The following is a 23,066-nucleotide window of genomic DNA, read 5'->3' as shown; positions in this document are numbered from 1 at the left end:
GGTCTATTACAAGAGTGGGGTAGGTGAGGGTCTCTGGTCCGCAATGTGTATCAGGTCAGACTAAATGATCATAAGGGTCTCTTCTGGATTTAGCAGACAGACAGACTCATAGACGTTAAGACCAACAGGAAACTAATGAAGAAATCTGAGGAGAAGATGGATGTGGTCAGAGTGTCAGGAATGACAGGTTTTTGCAGCTGCATTCTTCAGTTGGCAAGGGCTTGGATTATGTAACTGACTCCCCAATTTATAAACTGAAAAATGAAGGACAAACAGGTAGGCTTCAAGAAGTACAAAGGAGGGTGTTATTTCAATTTTTTCAATACACAGCAGATATGTATATTTTTAGTTCTCTTAATGCTGGTCTCTAAGTACTCCATGAGGTACAGTAAACTTGATGGTATGTGTATTAGTCAGTATAATAAATGTTTCGACCAGAGACACAACTGATCTCCTGCAGAACACTGGCCATAACATTTCACCCACTAATTCCTGCATCAAGCTCAAAGTTCTCTTAGAAAGACATTCAAATCTTGCAAGTGATGGAGACTCTACCACAACCCTTAGTAAATTGTTCCAATTGTTAATTACCCTTACAGATTAAAATAAAATTGTGTCTTTTATATAGTTTGTTTTTCTAACAAAATCAAGTCAATGGGTTTTGTTATACCTCTGTGTGCTATATTAGAGCTCTGATATCAGATATCTTCTCAGGCAGGTACTTGTAGAACTCAAACCTTTCTTAAGATGTTCTGCAATAAGCTAAATAGATTGATCTTAAGTCCTCCATTGTAAAGCATGTTTTCCAGTCCTCAAATCATTCATCTGGCTCTTTTCTGAAGTCTCTCTAATTGTTCAAAAATTGAATGGCATCAAAACTGGATGCAGTATTCCAATACTGCCCTCACTGCCGCAGAGGTAAAATCATCCCCCTGCTTCTGTTCATTCATTAAAGGAATGTGTTACCTCTTTAGCCTTAGCCACATATTGGGAACTTACATTCAGTTGATTATCCACTATGACCCCTTAAATAATTTTCATTCTCATAATTTCCAGGGTAATCCCCCCACATTTGGTAAATATGGCCTATATTCTTTGTTCCTAGTTACAGGACTTTACTTTCAGGCAGTCATTTTCTCTCTGCTGTGGTTCTCAGCCTCTTTTTTTTTTTTTTTTTAGGGAAGGAAGGGACAGGAGGTTAAAGGCAGAAATAACAGCAGATTCTGTTGATATCAAGTTGTTGATTAAGTACATAGAATATCAAGGTTGGAAGGGACCTCAGGAGGTCATCTAGTCCAACCCCCTGCTCAAAGCAGGACCAATCCTCAATTTTTGCCCCAGATCCCTAAATGGCCCCCTCAAGGATTGAACTCACAACCCTGGGTTTAGCAGGCCAATGCTCAAACCACTGAGCTATCCCTCCCCCCAAAACTAAACTTCTAAAGAAGTTTACTTCGAGGGCAGATCCTGTTAATGCACTGGATGCTACATTGAACACTGTGTCAGAGGGCCCAGATTGTTGCTTATGTGGCAGCTACAGATATTATGGATGCTCCAGTGTCATATAGTAGATTTCATTAGAAAAACAAGAGCAGCTTTAGTTCAGCCTATTCCATTGTCTCTCAGGACTTGTTCAGTTTCCTTCCTGAAAAATCCTTCCCAGGTTTAAAAAACAAAACAAAACCTCTTCTTGTAACTTATTTTCCTATACATCAGATGCACGCATAGGCATGGAAGGATTAGCTTTGTCAGTAAATACCCATTTCACCATACACACCCTGACAAAAAATATTTCTATCGATAATCAGTTTTTGGATAAGCAAAGTATGAAAAATGCTCCTTGAGAACTTGAGTTTGATTTAATGATCTTTACTTTGCATAAACAGCTATCGAAATTATAAAAAAAAATACAAATTGAATTCTGCCAAACTTAGATATAATAGATCTCTACCCCATTTATGTATTGCTTGGTTATTTTCATAAGACTGAATCTATGCGAAGAAACCTTATCCTTGGGGGTTTTCCAAAACTGAGTGAAAAGATAATACACAACTCATCAATTCAACAAATTTCTGGTGACCGAAGAAAAGACAGTTACCTTTTCCGTAACCGGTGTTCTTTGAGAGGTGTTGCTCATGTCCTTTCTATATTAGGTGTGCGCACTCACCACATGCACCGGTGCCGGACGTTTTTCCCCTTAGCAGTATCCATAGGGGACAGGCTCTGGCGCCCTCTGGAGTGGCGCCCACATGGTGCTGTGTAAGGGGCACTGCCGGCTCCCCACACCCTCAGTTATATCTTGCCGGAAACTCTAACAGTGGGGAAGGAGGACGGGTTATGGAATGGACATGAGCAACACATCTCAAAAAACACCAGTTACAGAAAAGGTAACTGTCTTTTCTTCTTCGAATGCTTGCTCACATGCATTCTATATTATTAGGTGACTCCCAAGCAGTACCCCTGGAGGCAGGTAGGACTTCACGGACATGTAGATCGTAACACAGCACTGCCGAACCGAGCCTCCACTCTGGCCTGCTGAGTGATGGCATAATGCACTGTGAACGTGTGGACAGAGGACCTCTTTGCATCTCTAGAGATGTCCTGGATAAGGATGTGCACCAGGAAGGCTGCCGAGGATGCCTGGGCTCTAGCTGAGTGGGCTCAGACAAATCGACAGCGGCGGGACCCCCGCCAGATCGTAACAGATCCGTATGCAAGAGATGACCCAGTTGGAAATCCTCTGTGAGGACACAGGAAGGCCCTTCATCCTATCCGCTGTGGTGATGAAGAGCTGAGTCGACTTACAGAAAGGCTTGGTACGTTTTAGGTAAAAAGCCAGGGCCCTTCGGATGTCCAGGGCATGCAGCTGCCTCTCCTGGTCAGGCTTAGGACAGAACACTGGAAAGATGATGTCCTGGTTCATACGGAAGGTAGACACCACCTTTGGCAGGAACACCGGCAGAGGCTTCAGCTGGACCTTGTCTTTGTAGACTACCATGTACAGCGGTTCTGAGGTCAAGGCTTCAATCTCAGAGACTCGCCTCACCAATGTCACTGCCACCAGGAAAGCAACCTTCCATGACAGGTGGGAAAGGGAACAGGAGCCTAGCGGCTCAAAGGCCGGGCCCATGAGCCTGGAGAGGACCAAGTTAAGATTCCACTGTGGGACAGGGGTCTGTACCTGCTGGAAGAGTCTCTCGAGGCCTCTCAAGAATCTGACCTTCATGTCATGAGAAAACATCATCTGGCCCTGGATTGGTGGGTGAAAAGTGGAGATGGCCGCGAGATTGAATTGGCCTTCAACATTGGTTTTCCACTTGTAAGGTAACTCCCTTCTCTTCATGTGCCAATACATATTTATGCCTGTATCTGTAATTTTCACTCCACGCATCTGAAGAAGTGGGTTTTTTACCCATTAAAGTTTATGCCCAAATAAATCTGTTAGCCATTAAGGTGCCACCAGGCTCCTTGTTGTTTCTAATAGAAGAGTGTCCCAGGCCCTGGTTCTTCAGACGAAGCAGGTAGTCTAAAACAGACTGTATGGAAGAGCATGAGGGCAAGATGCCACGCTCGGATCCCCAGCGGGAAAACCTCATCCATTTTGCCAGGTAAGTCAGTCTGGTTGAGGGCTTCCTGCTTCCCAGGGGGACCTGTTGGACCTTATCCAAAAAAGTCCACTCCTCTGGGTTCAGGCATGCAGCATCCACACCAAGAGATGGAGGGACAAGGTTGGGGTGTAAGATCTGACCATGGTCCTGTGACAGCAGGTCCGGTCGGTTGGACAAGGGTCAGGGAGGGGCCGCTGCCAGGTGCATGCGCATTCTGAACCAGTGCTGGCGAGGCCACAGCAGGGCGATCATGAGAACCTAGGACTTGTCTCTCTTGATCTTTGCTAGGACCCTGCTGATGAGAGGAATCGGAGGCAACACCTACATTAGGTTCTCTGACCACGACAGGAGGAAGGCAGCAGAGAGGGAGTCCTTGCCCAGGTCTTGGTCGCAAACAAAACCGGTGGCATTTCCTGTTTAGCCTGGTGGCGAACAGGTCCACATGGGGAGTTCCCAACCTCTGGAAGATCATGCAGGCTACCTCCTGGAGCGACCACTCATGGTGACAGGAGAAGTCCCTGCTGAGGTGATCCACTAGCACGTTCTTGACGCCAGAGAGGTGAAAAGCTTCCAGATGGATTTCATGCCTGATGCAGAAGTCCCAGAGACGGAGTGCCTCTTGGCAGAGAGTCAACAAACGTGCTCCCCCTTGCCTGTTGATGTAGAACAGAGGCTGTGTTGTCTGTCAGGACTCTCACCACCTTGCCCAACAGGTAAGATAAGAAAACTCTGCATGCCAAGTGGACCGCCCTGAGTTCTCGGACATTTATGTGTAACGTCGTCTCCTCTGGGAGGTAGCCTGCATGCTAAGGTGAGCGCCCCAGAGTCCAATAAAAACTTGTCCAATGGAACCCCCACTAGGACCGTTGTGCAATCATTCTACTATCACAGTGAGGAGAGTATGAGAACGGTAATGACCTTGTCCAGGTGATCTCTGGACTCGGAATAGACTGTCGCCAGCCATTGCTGCAGGGGCTGCATCCGTAGCCTGGCATGGCAGACAACATATGTGCACACTGCCATATGACCCAGCAGGTGCAGACAGACCCTGGCCATAGTCAGGGGGAATGCGGAGACTTCCGGAACAGGGTCTGTCAATGTCTGGAACCTTTCTAGCGGCAGGAACGCTCTAACGCAGGTCAAGTCGAGCACCACGCCGATAAAAACTCTATCCTTTACACCGGAACTCACGTAAACTTTTTGTCATTCACCAGTAGGCCCAGGGAGCAGCACCACAACATCCTCTTGGACCTGAGACCAGGAGTTTCCCTTGACTAGCCAGTCATCGAGGTATGGTGGATCTGGATACCCCGACACCTGAGGTAAGGAGCCACCATGACGTGCACTTGGCACACACTCTGGGTGCTGTCACCACGCCGAACGAGAGGACCACAAACTGGAAGTGTTGGGGGCCCACAGAAATCCGGAGAAAGCGATCTTTTAAGGTCACAGATGCTATGTGGAAGTATGCATCCTTCAAGTCAAGGGTGGCATACCAGTCTCCCGGATCCAGGAAGTGAATGATAGAAGCCAGGGAGGCCATGTGGAACTTTAGCTTCTTTAGATACTTGTTGAGATCCCTCAGGCCCAGGATGGGCCGCAGACTGCCTTTGGGATTAAGAAGTACCATGAATAGAACCCCTTGTTCCTGTACTCGAGAGGAACTTCTTGCACCGCACCCAATTGCAGCAACCCTTTTATCTCCTGCATGAGGAGACTCTCGTGAGAAGGGTCCCTTAAGAGGGACAGGGGAAGATGGGGCGGGAGGTAAAAATAAACTGTAGGGTATAAAAAACATTCCACCACAGTATTGAGGACCCAGCTGTCTGAAGTTATAGCAGTCCATGCGTGGAGAAAAAAAAAAAAAAAAACAGGAAAGGCAACTGAAGAACAGCGGGACAGATAGCTACTGGATACAATCTTCTAGGTTGCCCTCGGGCGCACCCTCAAAACACTTGCTTGCCCCCCTGCTTACTGCGGGTCAAGCCCGACTGGGCAGAGAGTAGAAGTGGGTGGCTCAGGCAGCATGTGTAGCCCCTACCCTTTTTATGGGAGGGGGCTCCTGGCCGGATTGACTCTCTTGAGCCTGAGTGCTGCAGTTTGAATCGCTTACAGGCTGGACCAGTAACGTACAGCCCTGAGTTTTCAGGGTAATGCAGGAGTCCTTTAGGCCACGCAGTTTACTGTCCATCTGCTCTGCAAACAGGGCCTGGCCATCAAAGGGGAGGTCCTGCATCGATTGCTGAGCCTCCATTCACAGATCCAAGGGGAGCAGCCAGGCCGCCCTTCGCATGGAGATGATCCAGGCCATCATGCAAGCCACAGAGAGTCTGCTGCATCCGAGGCTGCTTGGAGGGCCACTCTCGCTGCAGCTGTGCCCTCTTCGAGGATCGCCCGGTATTCCTTCCTGGACCCTTCGGGCAGCGAGACCTCGAGTTTGGCCATAGACTGCCACATATTGTAGTCATAGTGGCCAAGGAGGGCTTGGTCGTTGGCCAGCCACTCTCAACTGAAGGCTGGAAGACTAAAGTTTTTCGCCCAAACGGATCAAGTCTCTTCGAGTTTTTATTCTTGGGCACAGTCCCAGGTTGACCTTGTCTTTCCCTCTGGTTACCAGCCTCAACTACGAGTGAGTTTGGATGAGTATAGAGATACTCCTGGCCTTTAGCTGGCACAAGATATTTGCGCTCAGCCCTTCTTGAGATGGGTGACAGGGAGGAGGTGGTTTGCCACAGGATTTTAATTATTTTCAATACCCCTGGCATAGGGGTAAAGCCACTCTCGCGGGTGCCTTGGAGCAAAGTACGTCGAACAGTGAGTCAGACGGCTCCTCAAGTTCCTCTGCCTGGAGCCCCAGGTTAGAGGTGACCCTCTTCAAAAGCTCCTGATGAGCCTTAGTGTCATCTTGTGGAATTGGTTGAGGTGGATCTGTAAATCGCTTTGTCTGGCAATGATTAGAACAAAGCCAGTGCCGAGGGATCCACCACATCCCCTGGTGGTCCAACTGGCTGCTCCCCTAGGTCCTCATGGTTCTGGAGGGTCTTCCCCTGGGGGGCCTCCACCTCCGGAGGAGGGCAGGATGCTGTGGCCAATAGCCTGAGGCCCCTGCCAATGGCCTGAGGCCACTGATCGGGGATTGGTCCTGCTTTGAGCAGGGGGTTGGACTAGATGACCTCCTGAGGTCCCTTCCAACCCTGATATTCTATGATTCTCTGATCGGGCAGCCTGGAAGGCTGGGTGAACCCCCATGGATTCCAGGGGTACCAAGCTGCCAGCCATTGGTCCGGAGGCCACAGAGTCGGTTGCTGTGCCAATGAGGTTGACAGTATCACTGGTACCGAGACCTGTCCTGCTACCAGGCACTCCGGGTCAGCACCAGAGTCATAAGCAGAGTGGATGCTGCGAAGTGACTACGATCAGCTGGCCTGGTGGCCCTCCTCCCCACGGTGCCGGCCGCTGTGCCTCGACACCGACTTGTCCGATTGGGATGCGTTCCTCCCGCGGGACCCCAGGAATCTTTGACGTTCGGTGGATCTACGTCAGTAGACTAGCAATCTATGCCTCACGCTGCTTGACCTGTACCGGGATATAGAGTGGGACCGGGGGTCGGAGAGGGTTGGACGTCAGTAAAACCTCCCCGATCGAGGGGATTTGCATCTTGACGACGGACACCAGCAGGGGGGTGACTGGTGACCCTGTTCCACCGATCGGTCTCAGGACTGGTGCCAAGGCATTGGAGACACAATGGGTCAGTCTCAACACTCATGCCGGGGGACGCGTGCCTCTGGAGGTCTGCGTCAGGTTACTGGCGTGCCGCGCCTTGAATCCCGCTGTCGGTGCCCAAGGTCCGGAGACCAAAGAGGGCTTCTCTGAGCCTGCCTCCCAAAGTCCGAGGCATGATGGCTCAGGTGGGTTTACCCCGGGCTTGGGTACCCCTGAAACTGGTGTGGGCGGAATCGGCAGCGTCAGGATCTCCTGTGCTGCCTGCAGGGCCTCAGGCATCGATGGGACTTTGAGTTGACAGAGGCCCTCGTCACTGTCCGGTGTGGCAGGCATCGTACGGGAGGGGCTCGACCCCTCGACAGGCGCTGGGGCCCAACTTCCTGACGGAGGTGTTGAGCTGCCCAGCGCAGGTCTTGGCTCTCCTCCAGCCCTCTCCTTTCCCTTACGGGAAGTAGAAGATCTTCCCCTTGCTGACCTTTTGGGCTTCTTGGCCGGGGATCGGTGCCGGCTCACAGATGGCACCAGCGGGGCACTCTGTACCGACGCTGCAGTGCTCAGGGCTGAGTCGGACTGCTGCTCCAGTGCCGGGGTCAGCGCCGACTCCATCAGGAGTGCCCTGAGACGATGTGTCTCTCCTTTTTCGTTCTGGGTTTGAACAACTTACAGATGTGAACTTGTCGCTTATCTGTCCTCCTAGACACACCTTAAACAGCTAACTTGTGGGTCGCTGATGGGCATGGGCCGCTTACAATGATTGCATAGTTTAAAGCCTGGGGCATGACCGGCCCCTAGGCTGAGTCCTGTCCAGGACCAACTAACTAGAACTGAACACTAAGGGTAAAGACTAAACTATTTTACAAGAAACATTCATGAGACACACTGAACTAAGCAAAAGCTAGCCAAAGCAGCAGAAGTTCCAGCACCGTCACTGGCAGCAAGAAGGAACTGAGGGTGGGGGGAGCCAGCAGCACCACTCCAAAGGACGTCAGAGCCCGTCCCCTACGGATACTGCTAAGGGAAAAACTTCCGGCACCAATGCATGTGGCAAGCGCGCACGCGCGCACACACACACACACACACACAATGGAATGGACATGAGCAAGCACCCAAAGAACCGCCCATTATTTTAAACTAAATTAAAAAACAAAAACAAAAAAAACATTTATGGTGAGATCTACATAAAAGTCAATCCACCTGATATGAAATGGTATACGTCACTACTAACTAGAGTATTAGTCGGAGCATAAAGCGGACACACATTAATATCCTACTTTTCAGTTAAAAGTTAAGATAATTAATCTGAGATCAAAGATTATACAGAATGTTTACGGAAAACTAGGCCTATTCCGCAGCACCATCAAAAACCAGATCCAATAGTGGTTCTTTACCAATACATTACAGATGTTATCATATCATCATTATAGCCCCTTGAAGCCATAGTCATTGACTAGGATTCCACTCTGTACAAACACAGAACCAAAAAAAAAAGTCCCTTTCCCAGAAGCCTACAATCTAAGACAAGAGATGGATACAAAACAGGAGACTACAAAGTAATGATGAGACAGTATTGGTCAGCATGACAGGCAACTGTTTCAGCCCAGCAGCCTCACTATTGTCAAGTTTTCTGTAGGCATCACGGCACAGGAGAATTTTAAAGGAAGTTAATGAGATAGTTTTACAGATGTCTGCAGGGAGCCTCTCCCAGGAGAAAGCAAGACAACATTTGTTTGAAAATGTAATAAGTGGGCAATGGAGATTCCTCAGACCATGATGGCAGAGGCAGGAGTGGACATTTTGATAGTGAATGAGATGACAGGCAGGGTGGGGATTGGCCATGCAAATGAACACAAACAATTTATGTCTGATTAGGTGGAGAAGGAGGAACGAGTGGAGGGAAAAAAACAGAGAGGTGACATGATCTAATTGATGGGCTAAGAAAACAATACATGCAGCTGCATTCCAAATGGCTATGAGCCAGGCAAGATTGCATTTGTCAAGGCCAGAGATAAAGATGTTGCAGTAATCAAGACTTAAGGTGATGAGAGCCTGCATAAGAGTTTTAGCTAGATGGATGAATAAGAAAGGCCATATCTTAGAGATATTACGCAGAAAACCTGAAAGATTTAGATATAGCCAGGATGTGAGAACCTAGAAGGAGTTCAAGTCAAACATGTTACTGAGCTCATGGGCCTGAACTGCAGGAAGGATAGTGGTGTTGTCCAAAATAATCAAGAAAGGAGGTATTGGAGAGGGCTTGGGGAAAAAGATTAAGGGCTCTGCATTAGCCACACTGAGCTTGAGCTGACAACTAGACAATCACAAGTAGATGTCAGAGACACAGATTTTAGTTGGGAAAAAAGGAGACGGGTCTGGAGTAGAGAAAGATCTACATATTATCAGTATAGAGATGGTAGTTGAGATTACCTAGAGATAAGGTGTACAGGAAGAAGAGAAGAGGACCGAGGGCATACCCCAAAAGAACACCCACCCCCCCCCAAAGTTGGAAGTGGAGCTAGGGAGATGAGGAGGATCCTCAAAAGGACATGTTGAAGGAGTGATTTAAAAAGGCAGGAGGAGAACCAGGAAAGGACAGTCAAGGAAAACAAGGAAGACCAAAAAGTGCACAGACGACTGTGCTGAAGATGGCTGCTGACGGGAGTACTGATTCTCAGATTTGGCTAGTAGAAATCATTAGAGAGCAAGTTTCAGTTGCGTGCAAGGGGCAGAAACCAGAATGGAGAGCATCAAGGGATCTCCAGACAGTGACTGTAAACAGCGCAGTCAATGAGCTTAGAGATGGAAGGGAGAAAGGGCAGTAGTTGAAGGCGCAAGTGGATCAAAGGAGGGTTCTTTTTAAGATGGAAGAGACAAAACCATGCTTGCAATTGTGGGGAGGAGGGCATGTGGAGCCAGAGGAAAGAGCAAGAATATTTTGTAATATTTTCAACAAAAGAGTTAATAAAAAAGAAAACTGGCTCCACATTGGCAGGGCACAGTGATTGTGAGCCCTAAAAAGGGCTCAATACAAAAAATTCTGAGCACCTGCCTCTTCTTCTATAGCCCCTTTAAGGTCTCTCAACCTGGGCATCCAAAAGTCAGGAGTCACTTGACCGCTAACATTGAAGTTTCTGTGGGAGTCTGGCCTGAAGGTTCAGTGATTTCTTAAAGGTGTGTGGCCTCGTTCAGTGCTTGCTGAAATCCTTTAATGAGGAGGTGGTGTTGTGGAATTTCCACCCCCTTACATTTCTGTTTTTCTGTATATTATCTAGGAAGAGAAATCAACAATGGCTACTGAGCCAGCATTAGAACTGATCCAAAGATGAGAGGCGATGAAGATGGACAGATGCAGAAGCTGCAGGACGTATTTCATCCTTGAGGGGTATCTGATGGAAGACTATTCTCAACTCATGCACTCAATTTTGAATACCTGGGATCTTAACCTTCTGGGATCAAGGCTGGCATGACTGATAAAAAGAGCTTTAAAATTAGGAGATATGGAGAGTAGGTTGGAGAGACTCGTGAAATCTCCACGCCTGGCTTCAAAACAGGAGGGGGGAAAAAAAATCAGCTAAATGAAGATATAGTGATGTTCCGTTATCCTTTATAAGATTTTGGACAGCCAGGAAAAAGATATTGAAATATTGATTGCAGTAGTACTCAGGTAAGTGTTATACTTAGTGAAAGGGCTATATCTAATTTGACTAGAAAACTGGATGGGTCCAAGGGAAACAACTGAAATGCTTGTATATGAATGCAACAAGTCTGGGCAATAAAATGGAGGAACTGGGACTATTGGTGCAGGAGATCAAGCCAGACATAGGGATTACAGAAACATGGTGGAATAGCACTCAGGACTGGAATACAGGTATCAAAGAACATGTGCTGTTTATGAGAGAGAAAAAGGTAAAAAGGTGGTAGGGTCTTGAGGGATGGATTGTAAAAGAGGTTCTATTTGAATAGCATTAGTGGTCTACTGTGGAGCCCTAGAGTCAGATGTGCATATGGATAGTGATCTCTAATAATATTAGAGAGAGAAATACTTGTGGGAATTGTGCATAATGAGTGATTAACTTCTCAGATATAAATTGGGGAATAAATTATACTAATACTAGTAGGGCCCAGATATTCCTGGATGTGACAGATGACAAGTTTTCTTCATCAAACTGTCCCTTAACCAGCTAGAGATGATGCAATTTTACACTTAGTTTTGGTAAGCAGTGAGGACAGCATAGAAGAGCTGGGTGTAAGATAACCTTGGATTGAGTGATCACAAGTGGATTCAGTTTAAGAAAATTGGAAGGATAATCAAAACCAGGTCATCAACTGATTTTTTTTTATTTCAAAAGACCAGACTGAGAAATTAAGGGAATTACAGAAGTTAACTGGACTGAAGAGGTCAAGGACTTAAATGTGGAGTATGCTTGGAATTTCTTCAAATTAACCATACAAAAACTATAAATTTGCATACCAATCGAGGGGGGAAAGGGGGGAGCGCGTAAAGAACAGCTTCACCTCCAGACCCAGCTAGATGAATAACCAGCTCAAAAAGGCTATTAGGAGTAAGCAGAGAGCATATAGGGAATGGAAAAAGGCGTTGATTGGCAAAGGGAGGTTAGAAAATGTAGGAATAATATGAGAATAGCTAACAGTCAAGCCAAATTAGCTCTTGCCAAGAAAATTAACATGAGGGTTTTTAGTTAAATAAATAAAAAGAGAATAACGAAGGATGAGGTTGGGCCACAATGCAGTGTGTGTGGGAAGAAGATTAAAAATAATCTAGGTATGGCCCAAAAACTACATGAGTACTTTGCCTCGATTTTCAGTTAAGGATGATAATAGGGAGCACATGCATGAAGGCACTACAGCTAATAGAAATGAATGTCCAGATATGGAAATTATCACATCTGAGGTAGAAGAAAAGCTTTAGAAGCTTGATGCGCTCAAATTGGGAGGACCAGATAATTTCCATCCCAGAATGCTGAAAGAACAGGCACATGAGATTGCTACTCCTGTATTAAGGATTTTTAATAAATACCTATTCAGGGGAAATACCACATGCTGGAGAATAGCAAACACCATACTTATGTTCAAAAAAGGGAAAAAAGCAATTCGGGCAGTTTCAGACCAGTTAGTCTGACCTTCATAGTATGTGAGGTTTTAAAACTGTGAAGGAAAGAATAATTAAATTCATGGAGGTAAATGGATTTAATGAACATGAGTTTACCAAAGGCAGATCATGCCAGACTAACCAGATTTCCTTCTTTAAGAAAATAAATGATTTTTATAGATAAGAGAAGCACGTTAGATTTAATATACTTGGACTTCAGTAAAGCTTTTCACATGCTACCACAGTAAAATTATTAGCTAAATTAGGGGAGATGGGGATCCGTACAAAAACTGTAAGGTAGATAAGGAACTGACTCAAGGGGAGAAGGCAAAGGGTTGTGCTGAAAGATGAATTACTAGACTGGATGGAGGTTACTAGTGGAGTTCCTTAAGCATCGGTCTTGGAACTAATCTTATTCAATATTTTTATAAATGACTTTGGCACAAGAAGTAGGAATGTGCTAATGAAATTTGCTGATGACACAAAGTAGGGAGGCATCATCAATATAAAGGAGGATCAGAATGCTATACAGGAAGATCTGAATGACTTTGAAGACTGAAGTGACAGAAATGGAATGAAATTCAATAGCACAAAGTCCAAGGTCATGCACTTAGAATCTAAGAAGAAGAATTTCTGCTACAAGCTGGGGGCTTATCATCTGGAAGTGACAGAGGACAAGAGAAACCAGGATCCGTAGGTTGACAAGAGGATGATTATGAGCCACCATTGTGAGGCAGCTGCAAAAGAGGCAAACATGATCCTAGGATGCATCAGATGACACATTTCCAGTAGAGACAGAGTAATATTAATGCAATTGTACAACGCATCATAAGACCTCACTTGAAATACTGTATACAATTATGGTCACCCATGTTCAAGAAAGATGAATTCAAACTGGAACAGGTGCAGAAAACTACTAGAATCATCAGGGGAATGGAGGGCCTATTTTATGAGAGAATGGAACAGCTTGGCCTTTTTAAGTTTAGCAAAAAAGAAGGCAGACATGTGATATGATTACTCTCTATAAATAAATCAGGGGATAAATACCAGGGAGGGTGAAGACCTATTTAAGCTAAAGGACAGTACTGACACAAGAACAAATGGATATAACGGGCCATGAACAAATTCAGGCTGGAAATTAGAAGAAAGTTTCTGGTCATCAGAGGGGTGAGATTCTGAAATAGGAGTTGTGGGGAGGAAACAATTTACTTTTAAGAGAGCTGGACATATTTATATGAGTGATTTTATGATGGGGTTGCTTGTGATAACAGGCATGACTCAGCAGTTCTGGGGCTCACTTCAGGTTTATGTTTTAAATTCCTAAAAGCTCATGCTTCAGGATTTCAGCAGGCCAGCTGCAGAGGTCAGGAAGGAACAGCCTGGAAAACGAAAACACACACACCCCCTCCAATGTATTCTGAGGTGGCTTTTTTGTCTCCTTCTTCTGAAGCATCAGAGATGACCATAGTTGGAGATGGGATACTGGGCAGGGTGTGCCAGGGCTTGGAAGTGGCACGGAGCATTCTCTCTCAAGTACGTGGCTCTTGCTCACATGCTGATTGCCATATGTAAGGTTGGGAAGAAATATTCCCCCAGGTCAGACTGGCAGTGAACAGGAGGGGGTTCCGCCTTCCTCTGAAGTATGTGGATCGTGATCACTTGCCAGGATTATCTGGGTATATCTAACAATTTCCCTGCTGTTGCAGGGGCCTCAGGCACTGGAGTACCTTAGGCCCCCGTATTCTCTGACTGTGACACATAAGTCTAGTCTTTGTGAGCTGTAACACTTTGATCTAATTTTGGTTGTTGGATTTAATAAGCAGTTGCTGGGTGGTGCTGTTGGCCTGTGATATACAGGTCAGACAAGATGATCTGTTGGTCCTTTCTGACCTTGAACTCTATGAAAATTGATCCTGAACTGAGGTAAGAGATATGTGAAGTTAGCATAGTAATTTTTTTAATAGGCACGTATGTAGCATTCATTACCATGGTGTCAATGTACACTCAAATGATACAAATCAAAGAAATCCTTCCCAGTGTGCAACCCCAGCTTGCACCTTTTTGTATTGGAAGGAGAAGGAGGGATAGGAGAGAGATGACAGATGGTTCAATTTATGCCTCAGTATGCTGCTGCAACTGTAATTATAACTATCAACTTTCCTGCTCTGCCATAATTATGCCAACCTCAAATGCCAGTTTGACCTCTTCTGACAGCCATCTTCATGCTTTCCACTATGATGCCTCATGCAGATAGAATGCCCTCCCTAAAACTGATGTAAGGCACTACCCACTTCCAATGACCTCCTTCTAGTCCAACCCATGACAACTAAGTCAGAGCGGAAGGACAATACTTTTAAGTGATCTGGTGTTGTTAAAATGTGCACATAGCTAATTCACATAATAGCCAAGACTGGGGAAGGAAAAAAAGGGGGTAACATTTGTTTTTCCACATTCTCATTAGCATGAGAAGTGACAAATGAAAGAGAAGTTCTTTGTGGCAGGGACCATGTCTTTCTAGATATCTGTATTGCACCTGTCACACTATGGGGTTCCAGTCCAGATTAGCACCTTTGGTGAAATTCCAATAAAAATAAAATTCTTCCAGGTAACCCAACAATAAAGCTTTTTCCAGCATGGACAAAAATGAAGGAGTGCTACATTTATTTAAATGAACAAATACAGTATTCTATGTATGTACTTTCTTGCAATAAATCAGTCTGCAAAAATGTTTTAAGCATTCTAAGAAGCAGCAATACATTTAAATGCTGAATGTTCTAGAGATCTAAAACAGTGTACACCTGACATGCAATAGCATAGCAAGATTCAAATTTAAGTTACTGAAAATCTTGAATGTAAATTTTGAAGTGAGACCACCACCCAAAGCATGAGATCATCATCAAATAATCATTCAGTGTGTCTTAGTGCAGGATGGGGACAGAAGGGAGTTTAAACATTTAAAAAAAAAAAAAGATACACACACACTTTGGAGCTATCACCCACACAAGATTCTACTTCAGATGGGTTTTAGTGTCAAGTCTATACAGACTATGCATCAATCTGAAAATATTCATTTGAGTACAGAGTTGAATGACCTTGATTCATTTTGGATATGTTGAATTAGTAAGACTTTCACAGCCTAAATTATAAATGTTAACAGAAATAACTTTGTAAACATTTCCCAGTTAAAATAATTTGAACACACACCAATAGAAGTTAGGCTGTCAACAAGAGCCCCAAATTAGACTCCCGGCAGAAAGCAGCCTGGTTGTTTCAAGACCACAGGAATTGCCATATCAGATGAGAACAGCAATCCACATAAACCATTATCCTGTCCATGACCAGTACCAAATGCTTTAGAGGAAGATGCAAGAAACCTTGTAGTGGACAATTATGAAATAAATGTCTATAAGAAGTCTCTTAAGACCAGCACTAACTGACAAAAGTTAAGTCCTCAAGCATTAAGTTTTTATCCCTTCTTTAAAAAAATTTTAATCCTATCATGTAACTGTGGATGTTCTCATACATATATATATAATCCTATAAAGCTCTTGGACTCAATGATATCTAGTGGCACTGAGTTTCACAGATTAATGAAGTTTTATTTTTTAACTGATCACTTCCAGAAACTGGAAGAGGCCTTAGACTGCAAAAAATCACTATTTAAGTACATGCAAGTTGAGTTTAATCAATGTACCAAGGTACCAAGTGAAAAGGGGCATAACAGTTAACTATACACTATAGGTGTCTTTATATTTCTAGTCCATTTCTTAACTTCTTTCAGGTGAAGGATTTCTCCTAATGGTATTAGGACTCAAGTGACTAGGAAATAAGCTTTGGTCCTGCACGAAGAGCATAAAGGACAAGAAACAAACAATACAGAAGGACACAGTAATTTCCACTTTCAGCAACACTTGTGACTAGCAGGCACCCTACAAGCAGTAAGGAACAAAGTTCAAAAAGAACTTAGTCTCCCATCCATAAGAAAAGCTAGTAAGTCATAGGCTCCAGGAAAGCAACATGACTAAGGCCATGTCTACACTTACAAGCGTACAGAGGCACAGCGATATAGCTGTGCTGCTGTAAAAGCACTCATGTAGTCACATTATGTAGTCGCATATAATAAAACCAGCTCAATGAGCGGCAGTACCTATGTCGGCAGGAGAGTATCTCCAAATGACAGAGCGCTGTGCACATGAGTGTTTATGCCGGCAAAACTTATTGTAGCTTAGGGTGGTGTTTTTTCACACTCCTGAGCAACAAAAGTTTTGCTGATACAAGTGCTAGTGTAGACATAACCTAAATCACTGAGGCAAAAATTTGGCTTTAATAATAAAACAAGTTGCAGTGAACTACTTTTGACAGGAAAAAAAACTGAACTCTACTAGCCAAGAAGACTCTTAACACACACAGTTATAAGGTCTACATTAAATAAGTTTTTATCCAGCTTCCTGGAGAAGACAAGTTCTCTCCCCAGCAGGTTTGATCCAACTAGGCTGCCTGTAACATAACCCTTCATCATTCCAGGGTACTTTAGACAGAATTCATTGCCATTTGAGGAAAACAGGCCTTTTGGAAGAAAATTTAACATAAAAGGCCTGCTCTTCACAAGCGTCGAAGATTTTGTAGCATTTTTCATTAGTAGCAGTACTGGCCCTAATGTCCTTGATCAAATTTCCCATTCCCCCTATTATCCAGTGTGTCTATTTGGTTGCCATCCACCATAAAAGATGTAAGCTAGATTTCAGTAGTTCTCTGTACAATACATAAAGTTTTTGGGATGAAAGATGCCACAGCAAGGTAAAAATAGTAGTGCTGGACAAGGCACAACAAATAGCCAAGACCGAGTCAACAAAATCTACTAAAAGAGTTGGAAAATAAATCAACTGAAACCTTGGTTCCACATGCATTCACGTATGTTTTGCACAAGCTCAATTCATAGAAGATACAGAACTTCAAATGCACTTTGTTTTTATATACTTGTCAAAACAATCCCTCCCAACATTTTATTCCAAAGAAAGAGCAACAGTAGAATGGAACAAAAAATTTAGGGTCAATGAAGAATTAAGAGTAACTTAGTTTATTAATATGGTGAAATAGAGGCTTTGTAAAAAGGGATTTGCTCCATACATCTGCCTTTAGAACACCATGATGGTTCAAGATGTTTGGTTCTTATCTATACTTTTATACAGAAAGAGTACTGTGTAAAGCTATTCTTGTCTTCTATCAGGTGGCCATGCAAGACTGTCATGAAAATGTACTCGTCCAGGCACAATAATACACTTGCCCTCCCTTTGCCATTGTGATAGTGGTAGTGATGATTATAATAATAAATAAACCTAATTATATTTACTCACACCTCCCCAAAAAAAAAAAAAAAAAAAAAAGTTACTTGCCCTGAGCGAGAAGGCTAGTAAAATTTTGCAATGCTGACATAAGCTATGTTACTCAGAACTTAGCTATTACAGCAACATGTACTACAGACAAAGTCTACAATAGTTATTACACTGGAATATATAATGAATCAGAACGGAGGCTGGAAGGTAGCCTTATGCCACAGGCAAAACAGAAACATAAAAATTAAAAATAAGGTACTGCACCAAAACAGATATTAGAACAAGCTCTTTAATAGTTAGAGGCTGTGTGAGTGCTAATGGTCAGTGTTACTGCTCATTTTAGAATTTCAGAATAAATACAAACATGAATGCCAGAGAATTAGAGCTGTGGATTTATGTAGGGAGTCACCTAGTCTCTGTATCTCTGTGCATAATAAAAAGTACAAAGTAAAGTTACTGCCCAATGCTGCTGGAAAAGAACTTCCTTTTTTACTTTCTTCGACTATCCTATGTAATATTTATATATCAAACAAGATGATTAAATGTTTAGGAATATTTTCAGATTTGGAATCCTTCTACACAAAACCGAGTTTACTGCCCAAAGTATGTCCTGACTTCTTGTTTTGTTCTGCCTCCAGCACGTTTGTTAACGAGATGTTTCAATCAATAGATCGTTGCAGCGGCCTCCAGTGGCGAAACCCTGCAGCACCGACAGCATCCAGTCCCGTGAGCTCTCAAAATACATTGTGTCTATAGATACTAATATTACTTTCGCCTTCACTGCGCTACTTTGTAATTTTGGGATTCGTGATTCCACAGAGCGCAGAAAAGAACATTACTAAAAAGGTGCAAACCTGCGACAAGTTACAGAACCTATGTGAATAGGGATCAATAGTCGGTCTCTCCTTAGGTGACCTAACACCTAACAGAAAACACAATCTGCTTCGAAAATCCCATACCGATGAGACACCGAAACGGATCAGTGACAAGGTGTGGGTTTCTCAGGTGACCTCAGGGGTTTTGGGGAAAGAGTAAGGCAGATGGTTGCTTAACACAGGAACATTGCTGTGACACGTGAAACCCCAATGGCACCCGACAGAATCACCCAAGCAAACCCGCAGGCAGCAAGAACTGATCCAACTACACAAAGGCCAAACACTGGAATAGGCTCTGCGAATTACTGGATTATTTTAGATCTCTGCCTTCTCCCGTACTCCTACAGGAGGTTACAGGAAAGATATACAAATTAAAGATGGCTAAATGTGTCACGTTGTGTATTTTAATGTACAATCTAAAACTCTAGAGGGCAGCCGAAATATGCCCTCCCCCCTCCCCAGCTGAGTAACATGAGCAGCAGCAGCAGGAGCCCGTCGTCTGCTTGCCGGAGTTGGTATTGCAGGAGCGATGCCTGCAGCAGCAGCGCCCACCCCGAGGAGGAGCCGCCTCACAGCCATTACAGGCGCTTCGCCCCAGGGCAGCAGCTGCTGCACCCAGGCATCTCCCCCACCCTATCCCAGACGCTCCTCTTCTTACCCCGATCCCCACACCACAACAGAGAAGGGGGTTGACCCCCCAAAGGCAGGGCTACTTGAGGCAGTAATAGATACATAAATAGCACTCACAATGGAGCTCCTCTCCCTTCTGGTCTCTGCCAAGGCTGCACCAAACTGGGCTGGAGCCTAGGGGAAAGGCATGGGGGTTAACATGCGGCCGGGGGGGGAGGTCGGCAGAGTCCCCTTAGCCTGGGAAGGTATTACCTGCATTGCCCGCCACTTCCCTCCCCCCACTTCTACACATGGCCTTCCCAGTGGGTTATGGGGTATTACCCCAAAGAGACATCCAGGTCCCCGCTGAAGAAAGGATTGCACGGATCTGCCCCGGGGCCTTTCCTGGGAAGGTGCAAGTAAGAGGCAGCCCGGCAGCAAAGAAATGGGGATTATTACCTGCTAACTTGCCCGAACAGCCCCTCAGCGGAGTCCCCTGCCGCGGGGGGCACAGAGCCCTCAGCAGCCACCCCTCTGGGCTGAAATAACGCCCTTGCGCCCCGCACTCTCCCTCAGCAGTTGCCCCGGGTCTCGGGTTTGCCCCCCTGCAGTCGGCCGGCAGCACTGCCGCCTCCTGTCCGCCATTAGAGACACCCAGCCAAACAATACGGGAGGGGAGCAGCGGCGGCGGCAGCAGGATCCGCGGAGCGCAGCGCCGGGCAAGGGAGGGAGACACCCGCGGGCGGGAGGGGGCGAGGAAGCGGGGCATAACAACAGCGGAGGGCCCGGAGGGGGAGGGAGCGAGTTAAAATAGGAGGCGCTAAAACTGAAACACCCCTCCCCCCAAATGCCCCTGCGCCCCCGGTTCTGCCCCAGCCCGCCTCCGATTTACCCCGTTCTTCCCCACCAGAGCGAGACAGTCAGTGGGGCTGCCCTGGTCCTACCCGCTCCTCTCCGTGGCGAGAGGCGGCAGCAGCAGCGACGCCACAGTGGGGCACTTAGCCCGGGTGGCTGTGAGGCACGGCAGCTCCCCTCCCATCCCCGCCCTAGGGGCAGCTCTGAGCCTCCAGCTGCCCCCCGTCCGCCCCTAGGGTGCGGCACTCCCCGTCCCCACCTTACCCAGCTCCCCACCGCTCACAGGCACGGGTCTCCCCCTCCCCCCGGTCACACGCACTCCGCGCTACTCCTCCGCCGCCTCAACTCTAACTCGGTCCAGTCCCGGGCTAAGCGCAGCTGCTAGCGAGGGGAAGGAGGAGCAGGGCCAACCGAGCTTGGGGAAGAACGGCCTCCCTAATCCGCGCATTGGCTCCCACAGAGGGAGAGCTTTAGCGGTAGGCAAGCCGATTGGACGGACCGTCCGTCCATCAGAAAATCCTGCGGCAGGTTGGGTCTGAAAGCTGCCAATCTTTCTTCTAACCACGCCCACCGTTCTTCCCACTTTAATCTATCAGGTTAGAGAAACCCGAATTTCATTGCCCACCAGCAGCAGCAGTTCTAATACCCGAGTATTGGGGCTGGGAGGCGACGGGGGCTCCGCTCCGGTTCCCAGTGCTGCTGTTTGACAGTAACTTGCAGAAGTTTGGGTACAAGGCTGGCCACACTCATCCAGACAACTGCTGGGGTGGGGAGAGTATTACCTATCCCACCCTTGTGCTGAGTCCCCATGGGCAACAGCCCCAGTCGTGGGCACGGGGTAATTATCCCATGGTCGCCGAGGGCAGGGCGGGCACAGCTCGTCCACAGCTTCTTATAGGTTGGGCCCCGCCCCCGGCAGGGCTGTAAACCTGGGCTGGAGCCATTTCCATGAAGGACAGAGTGTGGCTAATGGAAACCCTCCCCCACAGAAGAGCGAGAGAGCGCACAGTCCCCTCTCCCGGGGCAGAGACTCTCCACACCCATGTCTCGTCGCCTCCTCCACAAAGGACTCCCACCCACGCTGGGGGAGGGAGCCATGTCAGCAGCCGCCATGGCTCCTGGAGGAGCTGCTGCTGGTGGTGGTGGTGGTGGTAGTGGTGGTAACGTCCTCCATTTTGTCGGAAGCTGCTGCGGGGAACTTGGGACCAATTCAAACCAAGCTGAGGCTCAGAAAGGGGCCAGTTTGAAGCGCCTCTGCCTTGCAGTGACACAGGCAGGGCGCCCCAGGCAATGCCCTGGGGGTGGTCCGCGGGGCTCAGAGCGGCAAAGGCGGCAAGACTCCGAGAGCCAGGCTCTCCTCGCTCCCTCTGCCAAAATGGAGGCTGCGCACTTCCTTTGCGCGGCTGCTTCCCCCTCTCTAGCCATGGGACTCACGCCCGCTTCTTCGAGGACCTGGAGATCTCAGCCTCTCCCACTGCTAGTTAATCCAGCTCTTCCTCCTGAACGGCTCCCCCCTGCCCAGAAAGGAAGCAAATACCAGCCCTCTCCACCCTGCGTCAATTCATGTCAACCACGCTGTGCAAAACGCCCCCGGAGAGAGCCTCATGCCTGTGTAAGGCGCACGGGTCAGTCGAGCTGCTTGCTCCACTTCCATCCCACCTCGGCAACCCTCTCACAGTGCAACGACAAATGCCAGGGGGTCGGGGCGGGTAATGTGCGGAGGAGCAGTGCCTCTGAGAAGGAGCAGAAGTGGCTGAAGGGCTGGGCTCTTCTCCTGCGTGCCCTTGGTGTGTTAGGCTAATAATTTTCCTGCGGGGGATAGACTAGAAATATTAAAGCTTCTTTTGTCTCACTACAACTAATTCCTTCCTAACAGCCCCACCCTGAGACTCAGACTGAAGTCAACAGCCCAAGCCAAACACTTTTGTGACACCATTACTACATGGTGGTGGTAGGAAAGGATGATTAGTGCACTTCACCCTAGCTGTGGATGCCCTGGAAAGACGAGAACACCTGTTGCTATGGGGGAACATATATGTGTCCCATGGTAAACGGCACCTACGATACAATGTCATACTTGCCATTTTTGTGTCTGGCGCAAGAAAGAAATGAAGTGATAATGAAAAAGGTCTAACTCAATGACTATGAAAGGATGACATTTTAAATTATGTTAATCACCATCCACAGTGAGGGATTCTTTTGAGTTTATTTTGTAAATAGTTTGAACCAAAACAGAAGAATGTTCAGCTAATTAAATACATAAAAACCAGAGAAATTTTTAAGATTAAACAAAAAATAAAATAAAATGATATATTCTACCATTTCTACATTTGGGTTTTGTTGTTTTGTTTTCTTTGTTTGTTTTATGGGATCTCTGTATCTGAGAATCAAAACAAATTTAACTTATCCTCAATGGTCCACATATTTTGGCCACCCTTCTAGTTGCAGAGGAATAAACATGGCTCTGGTCTCTGTTCATTAAAACATCCTTAGTCTGGAACTGTGCTTAAGTACATGCTTAATTTTAAGTATGTGTTTAAGTCCTGTTGAAGTCAATGGAACTTAAATGTGATTTTAAGTGCTTTTTTTGAATAGGGATGGACTTCAGCATGTGCTTGAGTGCTTTTCTGAATCAGGATTTGTAGATGGAATCCGTAATTCTATTTAATCAGTCAAAAGAGTAACCACTGAGCACTCTGCCACTACAAAGTCCCAGCAAGAGACCTGAACTAGCAATATAGGTCCCTCACACATTAGTACAGATCATTATCACTAGGACACCAGAATGTAAAGTTTATGTTTAAATTTGAACATTTGTGCTTGCAATTTTAGAAATGTATGTATTTTCTACTGGAGTTTTGCTAATCGTAATTCCACTAAAGGATCACAAATCCTAGCTTTGAATTCACTGTCTCATTACTCAAACTTGGAAAAAAGTTATGGCATATACCAATAA

At 46.1% G+C, this 23,066-nt stretch overlaps 1 protein-coding gene and 1 long non-coding RNA gene across 43 annotated transcripts in view; one reads left to right on the top strand and one right to left on the bottom strand.

The window, feature by feature from the left end:
* ZMYM2 (zinc finger MYM-type containing 2) overlaps positions 1–20,542 on the bottom strand; it is a 175,985-nt gene extending 155,443 nt beyond the window's left edge. For 11 of the 42 annotated variants that reach the window (XM_037890723.2, XM_037890704.2, XM_043530289.1 and 8 more), the window contains exons 1-2: positions 20,375–20,523; positions 19,394–19,450 (exon numbers count right to left, since the gene is read on the bottom strand). The gene's annotated coding sequence lies outside the window, so the exon portion shown is untranslated. Of the gene's footprint in view, positions 1–19,393; positions 19,451–19,714; positions 20,032–20,147; positions 20,354–20,374 lie in introns of those variants that run through there. The other 31 variants (XM_043530326.1, XM_043530317.1, XM_043530449.1 and 28 more) reach the window with 20 other exon arrangements.
* Positions 20,543–20,707: 165 nt separating this feature from the next.
* Positions 20,708–22,437, top strand: LOC119565408. Its single transcript, XR_005224046.2, has 2 exons — positions 20,708–21,897; positions 21,987–22,437. It is a non-coding gene; the product is annotated as an uncharacterized LOC119565408 (long non-coding RNA).
* Positions 22,438–23,066: the final 629 nt, after the last annotated feature.

This window comes from Chelonia mydas, chromosome 1 (genome assembly GCF_015237465.2).
Source record: "Chelonia mydas isolate rCheMyd1 chromosome 1, rCheMyd1.pri.v2, whole genome shotgun sequence".
In the NCBI taxonomy this organism is placed as follows: domain Eukaryota; kingdom Metazoa; phylum Chordata; order Testudines; family Cheloniidae; genus Chelonia; species Chelonia mydas.
The sequence above is the reverse complement of the archived record's forward strand: the minus strand, read 5'-3'. Positions and strand labels throughout refer to the sequence as shown.